The sequence below is a fragment of the Bombina bombina genome, chromosome 2 (genome assembly GCF_027579735.1).
Source record: "Bombina bombina isolate aBomBom1 chromosome 2, aBomBom1.pri, whole genome shotgun sequence".
NCBI lineage: Eukaryota > Metazoa > Chordata > Amphibia > Anura > Bombinatoridae > Bombina > Bombina bombina.
In genome coordinates this window covers 671,517,612-671,532,972 of record NC_069500.1, presented here as the reverse complement: position 1 = coordinate 671,532,972, position 15,361 = coordinate 671,517,612, and the positions used below count along the sequence as shown (strand labels likewise).

The 15,361-nt window shown below is 39.0% G+C and overlaps 1 protein-coding gene across 3 annotated transcripts in view; it reads left to right on the top strand.

The window, feature by feature from the left end:
• Positions 1-15,361, top strand: part of LOC128649388 (uncharacterized) — a 46,185-nt gene that overhangs the window by 7,448 nt on the left and 23,376 nt on the right. The window contains exon 1 of one of the 3 annotated variants that reach the window (XM_053702633.1): positions 4,197-4,304. The exons of the other annotated variants lie outside the window; for them this stretch is intronic. The gene's annotated coding sequence lies outside the window, so the exon portion shown is untranslated. Of the gene's footprint in view, positions 1-4,196; positions 4,305-15,361 lie in introns of those variants that run through there. 3 annotated transcript variants of the gene reach the window in all.

Sequence of the window (15,361 nt, the reverse complement as noted above, 5' to 3'; positions counted from 1 at the left end):
CACTTGCAAGAGTCCATGCGTCCGACGTGGGAAGCAGGGATCAGACAGGGTTGCGGTTGTTGGGTAGATACTGGGGCCCAGCTTGGAGCCAGGGTTGCATGGGCCTAGAGCTCGTCATCCACATCTTGGTTGGCCAGGATGGCCGCCTGATAAGCAGTCCTTGTTTTCCTATCCTTAATCCAGTCCCAGAACTCAACTGAGATGCAGGAGTAAAATTGCTCCAGGAAGATGAGCTGCAGTGCCTCCTCCAGTGTGGTTATGTGGCAACTTGTAATCCAGGAGTTTAAGGAGTTGGCTAACCAGGGGGTCCACTCGGTATACGGTTGCCCGTCTTGTCTGTGTAGATCCCTGAACTTTTGTCGATGGGCCTCTGGGGTGAGCCCGCACCGGGTAAGGGTGCGTTCCTTCACCTGGTCATAGTCCTTCTCCTCCTTGGGAGGAACAGTCTGGAAAGCTTCTGCCACCTTGCTGGCCAGCTTTCCAGCCAAGATTGGGACTCGGTATGAGCCGGCAATCCCATGCAACCTTCACTGGGTCTCGAAGTCTTAGAGGTAGCAGTCAACCTCTTTGGCCCCATCATTCTTAAATGCTTTGAAAGGTAGCTTCCTTGGTCTTGGTTCGGGTTCTCGGGGGCTAACATGGCTCCCCCCAGATCTTTCTGGAGCTCCAGCATGCGAATCTGGCTGGCCTCGCATATAGTCCTAGTGACAGCTTCTAGGGATGGGTTGGGCACCAGGAGGGATATTCTCCATCGGATTTGATCATCCAGACTGGATGTCGTAGTCCCCTGGGAGGAGGTGTCCGTGGAGTCACTGTCTTGGCTACCACCCGCTTCTATATCGGGGGACCTAGCCTGGTCATCAGTTCAGCTATGATGGTGTCTCTTGTCTTGCTGCCGGTAGCTATCCTTCTAGTGCACAGCAAGGCATTCAGTGCTTCTTTCCAGAGCCAATCATAGTGCTCCATCCACAGAAGTCTTCCGGTGGTTGCCACCACTGTGATGGCTGCCCTGCTACCCCGACTGGGTAGCTCCACCGAAACGATTTTCCAACACCTGGAACCAGCTTCTATGTAGCGGAGAGAAAGTGATTTTAGCAATCCCCACCCAAATAACTAGACAACTAGCATTTAGGTGGAACAAAGAAGAACTCTTTATTGTGACAAACACACAACATTTATACAGGAACTCATCTTGATAAGACAAAGGGCAATCGCACAATTTTCCCACCATTCCCACCCCTCCAGACAGGCTGGCGCCTCCATAGCAGCCACAGTACCACAAAGTCCCAGTACCCAGGGGTGGCAGTCTCGGTCCCCAGATGCAACAGTCCAAAAAGTGTTGTGATTCGTTACTGGAGACCGGAGTTACAGCCCAGTAAAGATTGGGGGTAGTGGTGTCCAAAACCCCCAGTTCCCCAAGTAGCTCCCCACCGGCAATTCCACCACCCCTTGTCCTCCCTATGGGCTACCCATCCCCAAAAGAGCCGAGCTCTGGGCAAAGGGCCACTGGGGCAACCAGGGGAAAAGTTAGCGGGTGTCCTGCTGTTCTGTGGCCAACTGGTAATTCCAGGAGCCCGGCCAGCCGGAGATGGGTTAAGCAGGTGTCTGTTGTGTGGTGGCTAACCGGGAGTTCCAGGAGCCCGGACAGGTCAGAGACTAGCTCTTCTCTGACAAAGTAGGAACCCAAAAACAAGCACACAAAGATTCCTAGAGATTGCGGCAAAAACAAGCACACAAAGATTCCTAGAGATTGCGGTGGCTCTGAGTCTTCTGAGAAACAACAGGGGTGAGGTAGTAGGGGGGTAGTGGTTTAACCCTTGCAGTCCGGTGCCCATGACAATATATATATATATATATATATATATATATATATATACACATATATATATATATATATATATATATATATATATAGTATACAGTGTGTGTAAATATATATTTTACCAAAAATACATCATATATATATATATATATATATATATATATATATATATATATATATATATATATATATATATATATATATATATATATATATATATATATATATATATAACTATTTAAAAATAAATAGAACACTTTCTTCTATGTGAAGTGTTAGTTTTTTTTTCCAGTTTGCACCCGCCTGTGAAGTCTATGGGGTGAAGAAGTTAAAGCAGTTGTGATATCTGAAGTCACATTTACATTTTACTTTCAGCTTGTAATAAACACACTAAACTGGTGGAGGTGTTTGTGCATGAGCAAAAGCGCTAAATAGCTCATCACTTGCAATCTGGTCCTGCGCTGATAAGGGAGAGCAGTGTTACCTTTCATCAGCATATTTCACCTCAGCAGGCAACATACTCCCTCTTAGGTGTTTGATAAGCATGTGGAAACATCAACTTTTTGAATAAAATATGAATTGGAGTTTTTTTTAATATGGTGTTTAAAATATAGACACTAACATGGTGTCATTTCTATAGTGAGCCATGCTCATTCACTTGTTTTTTAAAAACATAAACAAACCAAAAAAAAACTTGTATTGCCACCTATCCTTATGCATAATAATCACCACATAATCACTGGAAGACTTAGATCATAACATACTCTTTTCTCTGAGATGCATGGCTGTTTCTTGTCAATCCTCTTACATTAATTAAAGCTGGTACCGCAGGAATCTTTCTTTGAAGAAAAGGCCTATTGTGGGACAGTTCACCAGGGTATTAACTCATTGATCACATTTTAAATTTGCTCCACAGTCATCAGTCCCCATGGACGGAATTGACTAACCCACCCCGCTGGGCGTTCTGTGTAATGTTCCTTGTCCTGACAACTCTAATCAAACAGGCACAAAAGATGATTTTACAAATATTTTATTTCCAAAAATAGAACAAACCTTCCCCCTAACTGACTGCAGGTAGAAAACCTTTTATCTAAACTGCTTGGGACCGGAAAAGGTTTGGCTTTTGAAATACTTGTATCTTTAAAATAGGACAGTTTGAAGAGGGGATTTCTTACATCATTTAGGCAATACAGGTAGCCCTCAGTTTACGCCGGGGTTAGGTTCCAGAAGGAATTGTTGTAAATCGAAACCGTTGTAAATTGAAACCCAGTTTATAATGTAAGTCAATGGGAAGTGAGGGAGATAGGTTCCAGACCCCTCTCAAAATTGTCATAAGTAACACCTAATACATTATTTTTAAAGCTTTGAAATGAATACTTTAAATGCTAAACAGCATTATAAACCTAATAAAATAATCACACAACACAGAATAAATAATTAAACTAAGCAAAATGAACAAAAACATTTGCTAAACAGCATTATAAACCTAATACAATAATCACACAACACAGACTTCACTTGCATTTTTCTGCAAATAGTTCTTTCTATGCATTCCAATCTGGACTGATTTATAGACAGGAAGATCTTGTTCCATTGAAATCTGCTCGATAGCTCAGGTCTGGTTAAACTGATTAATTTCAGCATCCTTGGCTTTGCTGCAACACAAGCGGACAGCTCCGCCTACTGGCTATTTTAATAAATGCACTGCTTCTCAATGCTTTTCAATAGCAGTCACATGACTGGAAAAAAAGGTTGTTATTCTGAAACGGTGTAAATTGAACCGTTGTAAAACGAGGGCCACCTGTATCTTCATTTTGTAATATAGCTTATACCTATAACCTAAAGGTAGTTTTATACAATTTGTAATACTTTTTAATACATAGTAATCTCATAAAGAAAAAAACAGTACTTTGATTGGAAAGTCAATATTTGTTGTTTTAAAAAATATAGACTATAAATTGGATTATAGAACACAAAAAAAAAAGACACAGTCATAGAAGATTGTTACTTGTTGGCAAGGAAAACCCCCAGTAATTTTTGATAATTTTATGTTTAAAAAAATATTAATTAAAAAGTTTGTTTTTCATAACAAGGTGGGAATTTGGCATTCTGGATATGGGGATTTGTACCTGTTCTACCAATCATTTGCATTTTATAGTAAAAATGACGAGACATTGGAATCATAATACAGATTTTCTTAAAAAGTTACATTAACAATATACAGATTTCTAAAATTACATTACACTATCTGCTTTATTGTTTATTCAGCATTTCATTATTATGGTTATTATGCTTTCTGATAAGATCAGCTAGTAATTGTTTGTAATATAGATGCACTGTCCCTTTTTTTCCATCCCTTCCACCTGAAGATTTAGCAGTAAATGCTAGATTTACAGTTCCCTAACATGAGTGTGTGCGCGATCAAGATGTTTGCTAGAGCAGACCAACAGGATGATGTTTCATAAAATTTTAGAAGGAACAGGTAAATATGAACATTACAGTTATGTGCAGTTAAATTGTAGTACCAGTAACAAAATGCTGTAATGTGATGTACTTGGGGCTTTCTAACATTTCATAGGGTTTACCGTAGCAGTGAATTAGAAGCTTAGTTTAGCTAAAATACAAATGCAAATACCTGAAGTAATTTCTGTAACATATTCATAAAACTTAGAAACACTTTCGGCTAGATTATGAGTTTGGCTTTAGGCTTAAAAAGCAGCATTAGCCGGTCCCAACGCTGCTTTTTAATGCCCGCTGGTATTACGAGTCTTGAAGGTACAGGTGTACCGCTCACTTTTTTGGCCAGACTTGGAAATACCGCAAATCCACTTACGTCAATTGCGTATCCTATATTTTCAATGGGACTTGCTTAGCGCGGGTATTACGAATCTGCCAAAAAGTGAGCGGTACACCCTCTCCTGTCAAGACTGGTACCGCATTTAAAAGTCAGTAGTTAAGAGTTTTACACTACAACGCCGTAGCATAAAACTCTTAACTAAAGTGCTAAAAAGTACACTAACACCCATAAACTACCTATTAACCCCTAAACCGAGGCCCTCCCACATCGCAAACACTAAAATAAAAATTTTAACCCTAATTTTCCGAACCGGACATCGCCGCCACAATAATAAATACAGGGAGTGCAGAATTATTAGGCAAATTAGTATTTTGACCACATCATCCTCTTTATGCATGTTGTCTTACTCCAAGCTGTATAGGCTCGAAAGCCTACTACCAATTAAGCATATTAGGTCATGTGCATCTCTGTAATGAGAAGGGGTGTGGTCTAATGACATCAACACCCTATATCAGGTGTGCATAATTATTAGGCAACTTCCTTTCCTTTGGCAAAATGGGTCAAAAGAAGGACTTGACAGGCTCAGAAAAGTCAAAAATAGTGAGATATCTTGCAGAGGGATGCAGCACTCTTAAAATTGCAAAGCTTCTGAAGCGTGATCATCGAACAATCAAGCGTTTCATTCAAAATAGTCAACAGGGTCGCAAGAAGCTTGTGGAAAAACCAAGGCGCAAAATAACTGCCCATGAACTGAGAAAAGTCAAGCGTGCAGCTGCCAAGATGCCACTTGCCACCAGTGTGGCCATATTTCAGAGCTGCAACATCACTGGAGTGCCCAAAAGCACAAGGTGTGCAATACTCAGAGACATGGCCAAGGTAAGAAAGGCTGAAAGACGACCACCACTGAATAAGACACACAAGCTGAAACGTCAAGACTGGGCCAAGAAATATCTCAAGACTGATTTTTCTAAGGTTTTATGGACTGATGAAATGAGAGTGAGTCTTGATGGGCAAGATGGATGGGCCCGTGGCTGGATTGGTAAAGGGCAGAGAGCTCCAGTCCGACTCAGATGCCAGCGACTCAGATGCCAGCAAGGTGGAGGTGGAGTACTGGTTTGGGCTGGTATCATCAAAGATGAGCTTGTGGGGCCTTTTCGGGTTGAGGATGGAGTCAAGCTCAACTCCCAGTCCTACTGCCAGTTTCTGGAAGACACCTTCTTCAAGCAGTGGTACAGGAAGAAGTCTGCATCCTTCAAGAAAAACATGATTTTCATGCAGGACAATGCTCCATCACATGCGTCCAAATACTCCACAGCGTGGCTGGCAAGAAAGGGTATAAAAGAAGAAAATCTAATGACATGGCCTCCTTGTTCACCTGATCTGAACCATATTGAGAACCTGTGGTCCATCATCAAATGTGAGATTTACAAGGAGGGAAAACAGTACACCTCTCTGAACAGTGTCTGGGAGGCTGTGGTTGCTGCTGCACGCAATGTTGATGGTGAACAGATCAAAACACTGACAGAATCCATTGATGGCAGGCTTTTGAGTGTCCTTGCAAAGAAAGGTGGCTATATTGGTCACTGATTTGTTTTTGAATGTCAGAAATGTATATTTGTGAATGTTGAGATGTTATATTGGTTTCACTGGTAAAAATAAATAATTGAAATGGGTATATATTTGTTTTTTGTTAAGTTGCCTAATAATTATGCACAGTAATAGTCACCTGCACACACAGATATCCCCCTAAAATAGCTAAAACTAAAAACAAACTAAAAACTACTTCCAAAAATATTCAGCTTTGATATTAATGAGTTTTTTGGGTTCATTGAGAACATGGTTGTTGTTCAATAATAAAATTAATCCTCAAAAATTCAACTTGCCTAATAATTCTGCACTCCCTGTATATTAACCCCTAAATCGCTGCACTCCCGCATCGCAAACACTACTTAAATATTATTAACCCCTAATCTGCTGTCCCTAACATCGCTGACACCTACCTACATTTATTAACCCCTAATCTGCCACCCACAACGTTGCCGCCACTATATTAAAGTTATTAACCCCTAAATCTAAGTCTAACCCTAACACCCCCTAACTTAAATATAATTTAAATAAATCTAAATAAAAATAACTATCATTAACTAAATTATTCATATTTAAAACTAAAAACTTACCTATAAAATAAACCCTAAGATAGCTACAATATAACTAATAGTTACATTGTATCTAGCTTAGGGTTTATTTTTATTTTACAGGCAAGTTTGTATTTATTTTAACTAGGTAGAATAGTTATTAAATAGTTATTAACTATTTAATAACTACCTAGTTTACTACAAATTTACCTGTAAAATAAAACCTAACCTAAGTTACAATTACACCTAACACTACACTATAATTAAATTAATTCCCTAAATTAAATACAATTAAATACAAATAAATAAAATTATCTAAAGTACAACCCCCCCCCACTAAATTACAGAAAATAATAAACAAATTACAAGATTTTTAAACTAATTACCCCTAATCTAATCCCCCTAACAAAATAAAAAAGCCCTACCCTACACTAAATTACAAATAGCCCTTAAAAGGGCCTTTTGCGGGGCATTGCCCCAAAGTAATCAGCTCTTTTACCTATAAAAAAAAGTACAAATCCCCCCCAACATTAAATCCCACCACCCACACAACCAACCCTACTCTAAAACCCACCCAATACCCCCTTAAAAAAAACTAACACTAACCCCTTGAAGATCACCTTACCGGGAGAAGAATTCACCCAACCGGGTTGAAGTCCTCAACGAAGCCGGGAGAAGTCTTCATCCAAGACGGGCGAAGTGGTCCTCCAGACAGGCAGAAGTCTTCATCCAGACGGCATCTTCTATCTTCATCCATCCGGCGCGGAATGGGTCCATCTTCAAGACATCCGGCGCGGAGCATCCTCTTCCATCGAAGTCTTCTTACTAAATGACGGCTCCTTTAAGTGACGTCATCCAAGATGGCATGTCTTCAATTCCGATTGGCTGATAGAATTCTATCAGCCAGTCGGAATTAAGGTAGAAAAAAATCCTATTGGCTGATGCAATCAGCCAATAGGATTGAACTTCAATCCTATTGGCTGATCCAATTAGCCAATAGGATTGAGCTGGCATTCTATTGGCTGTTCCAATCAGCCAACAGAATGCCAGCTCAATCCTATTGGCTGATTGCATCAGCCAATAGGATTTTTTTCTACCTTAATTCTGATTGGATGATAGAATTCTATCAGCCAATCAGAATTGAAGGGACGCCATCTTGGATGACGTCACTTAAAGGAAACGTCATTTAGTAAGAAGACTTCGATGGAAGAGGATGCTCCACGCCGGATGTCTTGAAGATGGACCCGATCCATGCCGGATGGATGAAGATAGAAGATGCCGTCTGGATGAAGACATCTGCCCGTCTGGAGGACCACTTCGCCCAGCATGGATGAATACTTCTCCCGGCTTCATTGAGGACTTCGGCCCGGTTGGGTAAAGACTTCTCCCGGTTAGGTGATCTTCAAGGGGTTAGTGTTAGGTTTTTTAAAGGGGTATTGGGTGGGTTTTAGAGTAGGGTTGTATGTGTGGGTGGTGGGTTTAAATGTTGGGGGGATTTGTACTTTTTTTACAGGTAAAAGAGCTGATTACTTTGGGGCAATGCCCCGCAAAAGGCCCTTTTAAGGGCTATTTGTAATTTAGTGTAGGGTAGGGCTTTTTTTATTTTGTGGGGGCTTTTTTTATTTTGTTAGGGGGATTAGATTAAGTGTAATTAGTTTAAAAATCTTGTAATTTGTTTATTATTTTCTGTAATTTAGTGGGGGGGTTTGTACTTTAGATAATTTTATTTATTTGTATTTAATTGTATTTAATTTAGGGAATTAATTTAATTATAGTGTAGTGTTAGGTGTAATTGTAACTTAGGTTAGTTTTTATTTTACAGGTAAACTTGTCTTTATTTTACCTAGGTAGTTAGTAAATAGTTAATAACTATTTAGTAACTATTCTACCTAGTTAAAATAAATACAAACTTGCCTGTAAAATAAAAATAAACCCTAAGCTAGATACAATGTAACTATTAGTTATATTGTAGCTAGCTTAGGGTTTATTTTATAGGTAAGTATTTAGTTTTAAATATGAATTATTCAGGTAATAATAGTAATTTTATTTAGATTTATTTAAATTATATTTAAGTTAGGGGGTATTAGGGTTAGGGTTAGGGTTAGACTTAGATTTAGGGGTTGATAACTTTAATATAGTGGCGGCGACGTTGGGCGAGGCAGAGTAGGTTGCGGCGACATTGGGGGCGGCAGATTAGGGGTTAATAAATAGTATGTAGGTGTCGGCGATGTTGGGGGCAGCAGATTAGGGGCTCATAAGTATAATGTAGGTGTCGGCGGTGTCCGGAGTGGCAGATTAGGGGTTAATCAATATAATGTGGGTGTCAGCGATGTCGGGGGCGTCAGATTAGGGGTTAATAAGTGTAAGAATAGGGGTGTTTAGACTCGGGGTTCATGTTAGGGTGTTAGGTGTAGACATAAATGTATTTTCCCCATAGGAATCAATGGGGCTGCGTTAGGAGCTAAACGCTGCTTTTTTGCAGGTGTTAGGTTTTTTCAGCCGGCTCTCCCTTATTGATTCCTATGGGGAAATTGTGCATGAGCACGTTCAGCCAGCTCACCGCTAACATAAGCAGTGCTGGTATTGAGGTTAGATGTGGAGCAAAATTTTGCTCTACGATCACTTTTTTGCGGTTAACGCCGGGTTTGTAAAAACCCGTAATACCAGCGCTGTCTTTAAGTGAGCAGTGAGCATAAACTGCTCGTTAGCACCGCATAGCCTCTAACGCAAAACTCATAATCTAGGTGTATGTTTTCATATCTAATATATATGTAAAGGCACCATGGTCACAATTAAACTTTCATGATTCAGGTCATGCAATTTTAAACAACTTTCCATTTTATTTTTATAATTACATTTGCTTTGTTCTCTTGGTATTCTTTGTTGAAAGATAAACTTAGGTAGGCTCATATGCTAATTTTTAAGCCCTCTTATCCCAGTGCATTTTGACAGTTGTTTACAGCTAGACACTGCTAGTTCATGTGTGCCATGTGGATAACATTGTGCTCACTCCAGACTGAACAGTGAAGTCAAATTAAACTTCCATGAGAGCATGCAGTTTTAGAAAACTTTACAAATTATTACTTCTATTATCTCATTTGTGTTGTTCTCTTTGTTGAAACACATACCTTTGTAGGCCCAGGAGCAGCAACGCTCTACTAGGAGCTAGCTACTGATTGTTGGCCTCTTGTTATTGGCTCACTCAATGCATTCAGCTAGCTCCCAGCAGTGTGTCTCTTTCCACAAATGATACCTAGAGAATGAAGCACATTTGAAAAAATTAAAGGATGGACTGGGAACACATAATGGAAATGGGGAGGAGCATATAAGCAAAGGAGACTCAGCAGCCAATGAGATATTACTGGGACAGCAAATAAGCAAACAATTACTTGTGTTTTATTTCAGCAGCCACACTAAGGGCTAGATTTATCAAAGTCATTCTCCTATAATCACGCTCAAAATAACTCATACGCACTGATCCCCATATTCAGTTAACTACTGTGCGCCTTTAATTGCGCAAATCTGAAAGAAATCTGTTCGCCTTCGCCTAGGTGCACGGGCGCGCTCCAGACAGAGCTAATACACATTGCTTACAGACGTAATTTTAGATGCAGTCATAGAAATACGACTTGTTTGGAATTCATCATTGCTTTGTGCTGATAGGGAACTGAAATTTCGGCTTCAATTGCGTGTTGTATATTTTGCCATTCAGACTGAGGCGAACCCCATCATAATACATGCTTTTACATCTTGTGATGCAGTACTTTCTTCTTTTAACTAATTTTTAGACATGTGCGATTCGGTTCGGTTCGATTCGGAAATTCGGAAAATTCAGCAAATTCGGCGATTCGGATCGAACCGAATTTCCGAATTAAATTGTTGCTGAATTTTCCGAATCGAACCGAATCGATTCGTAAATTCGGATGGCCATTGGGATTACACTAGTATTATACAGTATGTTAGGTTAACACCTAATATACAGTATAATACTAGTCTAATCCCACCTAACACTTACCGAATTGCCGAATTTCCGAACCGAATCGAACCGAATCCAGCCGAATTTCTTCGAATCCGAATGAATCCGAAACGAATCCGAAACGAATTGATTCGAAATTTTCCAAATTCGAATCGATCCGAACCGAACTTAGAAAAATTCCGAATCGATCCGAACCGAAATTTTTCGCCATGCACATGTCTACGTAATTTTTCAAAGGCTCAGCAACAAAAAGAGACTGTTATTGCAAGAAATGTGTGCTTCCACAGGCGCATATGGGTACCAACAGTTTTATATATCTATATAGTGATATATTTATTTTTGTGATCTTAAATCATCAACATATGGCAAAAACAGCACAGAAACATTCTATAATATAAATATAAGCTAAATAGTTACCTAAAAACACTTTTTTTTATAATCAAAACATGATGGCGTAAATATTTATAGGGATGTACCGTGATAAATAGGGAGTAAATAGGGAGTAAATGCTTTTGCCAACAGGCGAAATGTATCATTATTACGCCCCAGCTCACCAAAGTTACGTCTATTTTTGTGATAAATGTAGGCGCACATGTGCGCTTCTCCAGAGGCGAGCTAGGGCGCAGTTACAGGCGAAGCACATACAGAGTTCGTCTAGCATTTGATAAATCTAGCCCTAAGGACTAGATTTATCAAAGTCATTCTCCTATAATCACGCTCAAAATAACTCATACGCACTGATCCCTATATTCAGTAAACTACTGTGCACCTTTAATTGCGCAAATCTGAAAGAAATCTGTTCGCCTTCGCCTAGGCGCACGGGCGCTCTCCCGACAGTGCTAATACACATTGCTTACAGACGTAATTTTAGATGCAGTCATAGAAATACGACTTGTTTGGAATTCATTATTGCTTTGCGCTGATAGGGAACTGAAATTTCGGCTTCAATTGCGTGTTGTATATTTTGCCATACAGACTGAGGCGAACACCATTATAATACATGCTTTTACATCTTGTGATGCAGTACTTTCTTCTTTTAACTAATTTTGCAAAGGCTCAGCAACAAAAAGAGACTGTTATTGCAAGAAATGTGTGCTTCCACAGGCGCATATGGGTACCAACAGTTATATATATATATATATATATATATTGATATATTTATTTTTGTGATCTTAAATCATCGACATATGGCAAAAACAACACAGAAACATTATATAATATAAATATAAGCTAAATAGTTACCTAAAAAACACTTTTTTTATAATCAATACATGGTGGGGTAAATATTTATAGGGATGTACCGTGATAAATAGGGAGTAAATAGGGAGTAAATGCTTTTGCCGACAGGCGAAATGTATCATTATTACGCCCCAGGTCGCCTGAGCAAAGTTAAGTCTATTTTTATGATAAATTCAGGCGCACATGTGCGCTTCTCCAGAGGCGAGCTAGGGCGCAGTTACAGGCGAAGCACATACAGAGTTCGCCTAGCATTTGATAAATCTAGCCCTAAGGACTAGATTTATCAAAGTAATTCTCCTATAATCACGCTCAAAATAACTCATACGCACTGATCCCTATAGTCAGTAAACTACTGTGCACCTTTAATTGCACAAATCTGAAAGAAATCTGTTCGCCTTCGCCTAGGCACATGGGCGCTCTCCCGACAGTGCTAATACACATTGCTTACAGACGTAATTTTAGATGCAGTCATAGAAATACGACTTGTTTGCGCTGATAGGTAACTGAAATTTCGACTTCAATTGCGTGTTGTATATTTCGCCATACAGACGGAGGCGAACACCATTATAATACATGCTTTTACATCTTGTGATGCAGTACTTTCTTCTTTTAACTAATTTTTCAAAGGCTCAGCAACAAAAAGAGACTGTTATTGCAAGAAATTTGTGCTTCCACAGGCGCATATGGGTACCAACAGTTTTATATATATATATATAAATATATATATATATATATATATATTGATATATTTATTTTTGTGATCTTAAATCATCGACATATGGCAAAAACAACACAGAAACATTATATAATATAAATATAAGCTAAATAGTTACCTAAAAAACACTTTTTTTATAATCAATACATGGTGGCGTAAATATTTATAGGGATGTACCGTGATAAATAGGGAGTAAATAGGGAGTAAATGCTTTTGCCGACAGGCGAAATGTATCATTATTACGCCCCAGGTCGCCTGAGCAAAGTTAAGTCTATTTTTATGATAAATTCAGGCGCACATGTGCGCTTCTCCAGAGGCGAGCTAGGGCGCAGTTACAGGCGAAGCACATACAGAGTTCGCCTAGCATTTGATAAATCTAGCCCTAAGGACTAGATTTATCAAAGTAATTCTCCTATAATCACGCTCAAAATAACTCATACGCACTGATCCCTATAGTCAGTAAACTACTGTGCACCTTTAATTGCGCAAATCTGAAAGAAATCTGTTCGCCTTCGCCTAGGCACATGGGCGCTCTCCCGACAGTGCTAATACACATTGCTTACAGACGTAATTTTAGATGCAGTCATAGAAATACGACTTGTTTGCGCTGATAGGTAACTGAAATTTCGGCTTCAATTGCGTGTTGTATATTTCGCCATACAGACGGAGGCGAACACCATTATAATACATGCTTTTACATCTTGTGATGCAGTACTTTCTTCTTTTAACTAATTTTGCAAAGGCTCAGCAACAAAAAGAGACTGTTATTGCAAGAAATTTGTGCTTCCACAGGCGCATATGGGTACCAACAGTTTTATATATATATATATATATATATTGATATATTTATTTTTGTGATCTTAAATCATCGACATATGGCAAAAACAACACAGAAACATTATATAATATAAATATAAGCTAAATAGTTACCTAAAAAACACTTTTTTTATAATCAATACATGGTGGCGTAAATATTTATAGGGATGTACCGTGATAAATAGGGAGTAAATAGGGAGTAAATGCTTTTGCCGACAGGCGAAATGTATCATTATTACGCCCCAGGTCGCCTGAGCAAAGTTAAGTCTATTTTTATGATAAATTCAGGCGCACATGTGCGCTTCTCCAGAGGCGAGCTAGGGCGCAGTTGCAGGCGAAGCACATACAGAGTTCGCCTAGCATTTGATAAATCTAGCCCTAAGGACTAGATTTATCAAAGTAATTCTCCTATAATCATGCTCAAAATAACTCATACGCACTGATCCCTATAGTCAGTAAACTACTGTGCACCTTTAATTGTGCAAATCTGAAAGAAATCTGTTTGCCTTCGCCTAGGCACATGGGCGCTCTCCCGACAGTGCTAATACACATTGCTTACAGACGTAATTTTAGATGCAGTCATAGAAATACGACTTGTTTGCGCTGATAGGTAACTGAAATTTCGGCTTCAATTGCGTGTTGTATATTTCGCCATACAGACGGAGGCGAACACCATTATAATACATGCTTTTACATCTTGTGCTGCAGTACTTTCTTCTTTTAACTAATTTTTCAAAGGCTCAGCAACAAAAAGAGACTGTTATTGCAAGAAATTTGTGCTTCCACAGGCGCATATGGGTACCAACAGTTTTATATATATATATCGATATACTGATATATTTATTTTTGTGATCTTAAATTATCAACATATGGCAAAAACAGCACATAAACATTATATAATATAAATATAAGCTAAATAGATACCTAAAAAACGCTTTTTTAATAATCAAAACATGGCGGCGTAAATATTTATAGGGATGTACTGTGATAAATAGGGAGTAAATAGGGAGTAAATGCTTTTTCTGACAGGCGAAATTTATCATTATTACGCCCCAGCTCGCCTGCGCAAAGTTACGTCTATTTTTGTGATAAATTCAGGCGCACATGTGTGCTTCTCCGGAGGCGAGCTAGGGTGCAGGTAAAGGCGAAGCACATACAGAGTTCGCCTAGCCTTTGATAAATCTAGCCCTAAGAAGAGGATTGATGTTAGCACTGTCAGGACTCTATGGCGCACTATTGGATGTCTGGTATCCAGGGAGAATGTTGCTCTGTGCTATTTCATGAGCAGAGTGCCTTAAGTTTAGTGCAGTATGTTGCATTGATAGCGGTAAGTAGAATACAAATAGTGGGACCAGTGTAAAGATGGTGTAATTCTAACATTGTAAGTGAACCTGTGGCAGAAATTTGTAGCTGTACAGGAAGTGTTACAAGGCCTGTGAATGCACTATTAGAAACTTGGTTATTCAGTGTGAAGGTCCTGAAGGTTCCTTTTTTGCCCTAACTGTTATGCCCATGTCCTGTTATCTAGACTTTCTGTGTGCCCCATTACTTTGCCACCCGACACCCATCTTGGACTGTCTACATGATTGATGATTTATGGATGTGATTCTTGGATTTGCCCGCTCCTCTTGTTATGTCCAATAGGTTTGGGAATCAACTCTTTCATACATGATTATGAAGATAAATAATCCTCTCTCCCTGACCTTGATAATAAGCTATAAAAGTTTGTCTTTGTCTATAATATGCTTTATGTTATTGTTTTATGTTTTGTATATATACATTATTAATATATAATTATTTTATAAAACCATCAAAAAACAATTTCGTAAATTTCAGAGAGATCATGAAATGCTAGCAGTGA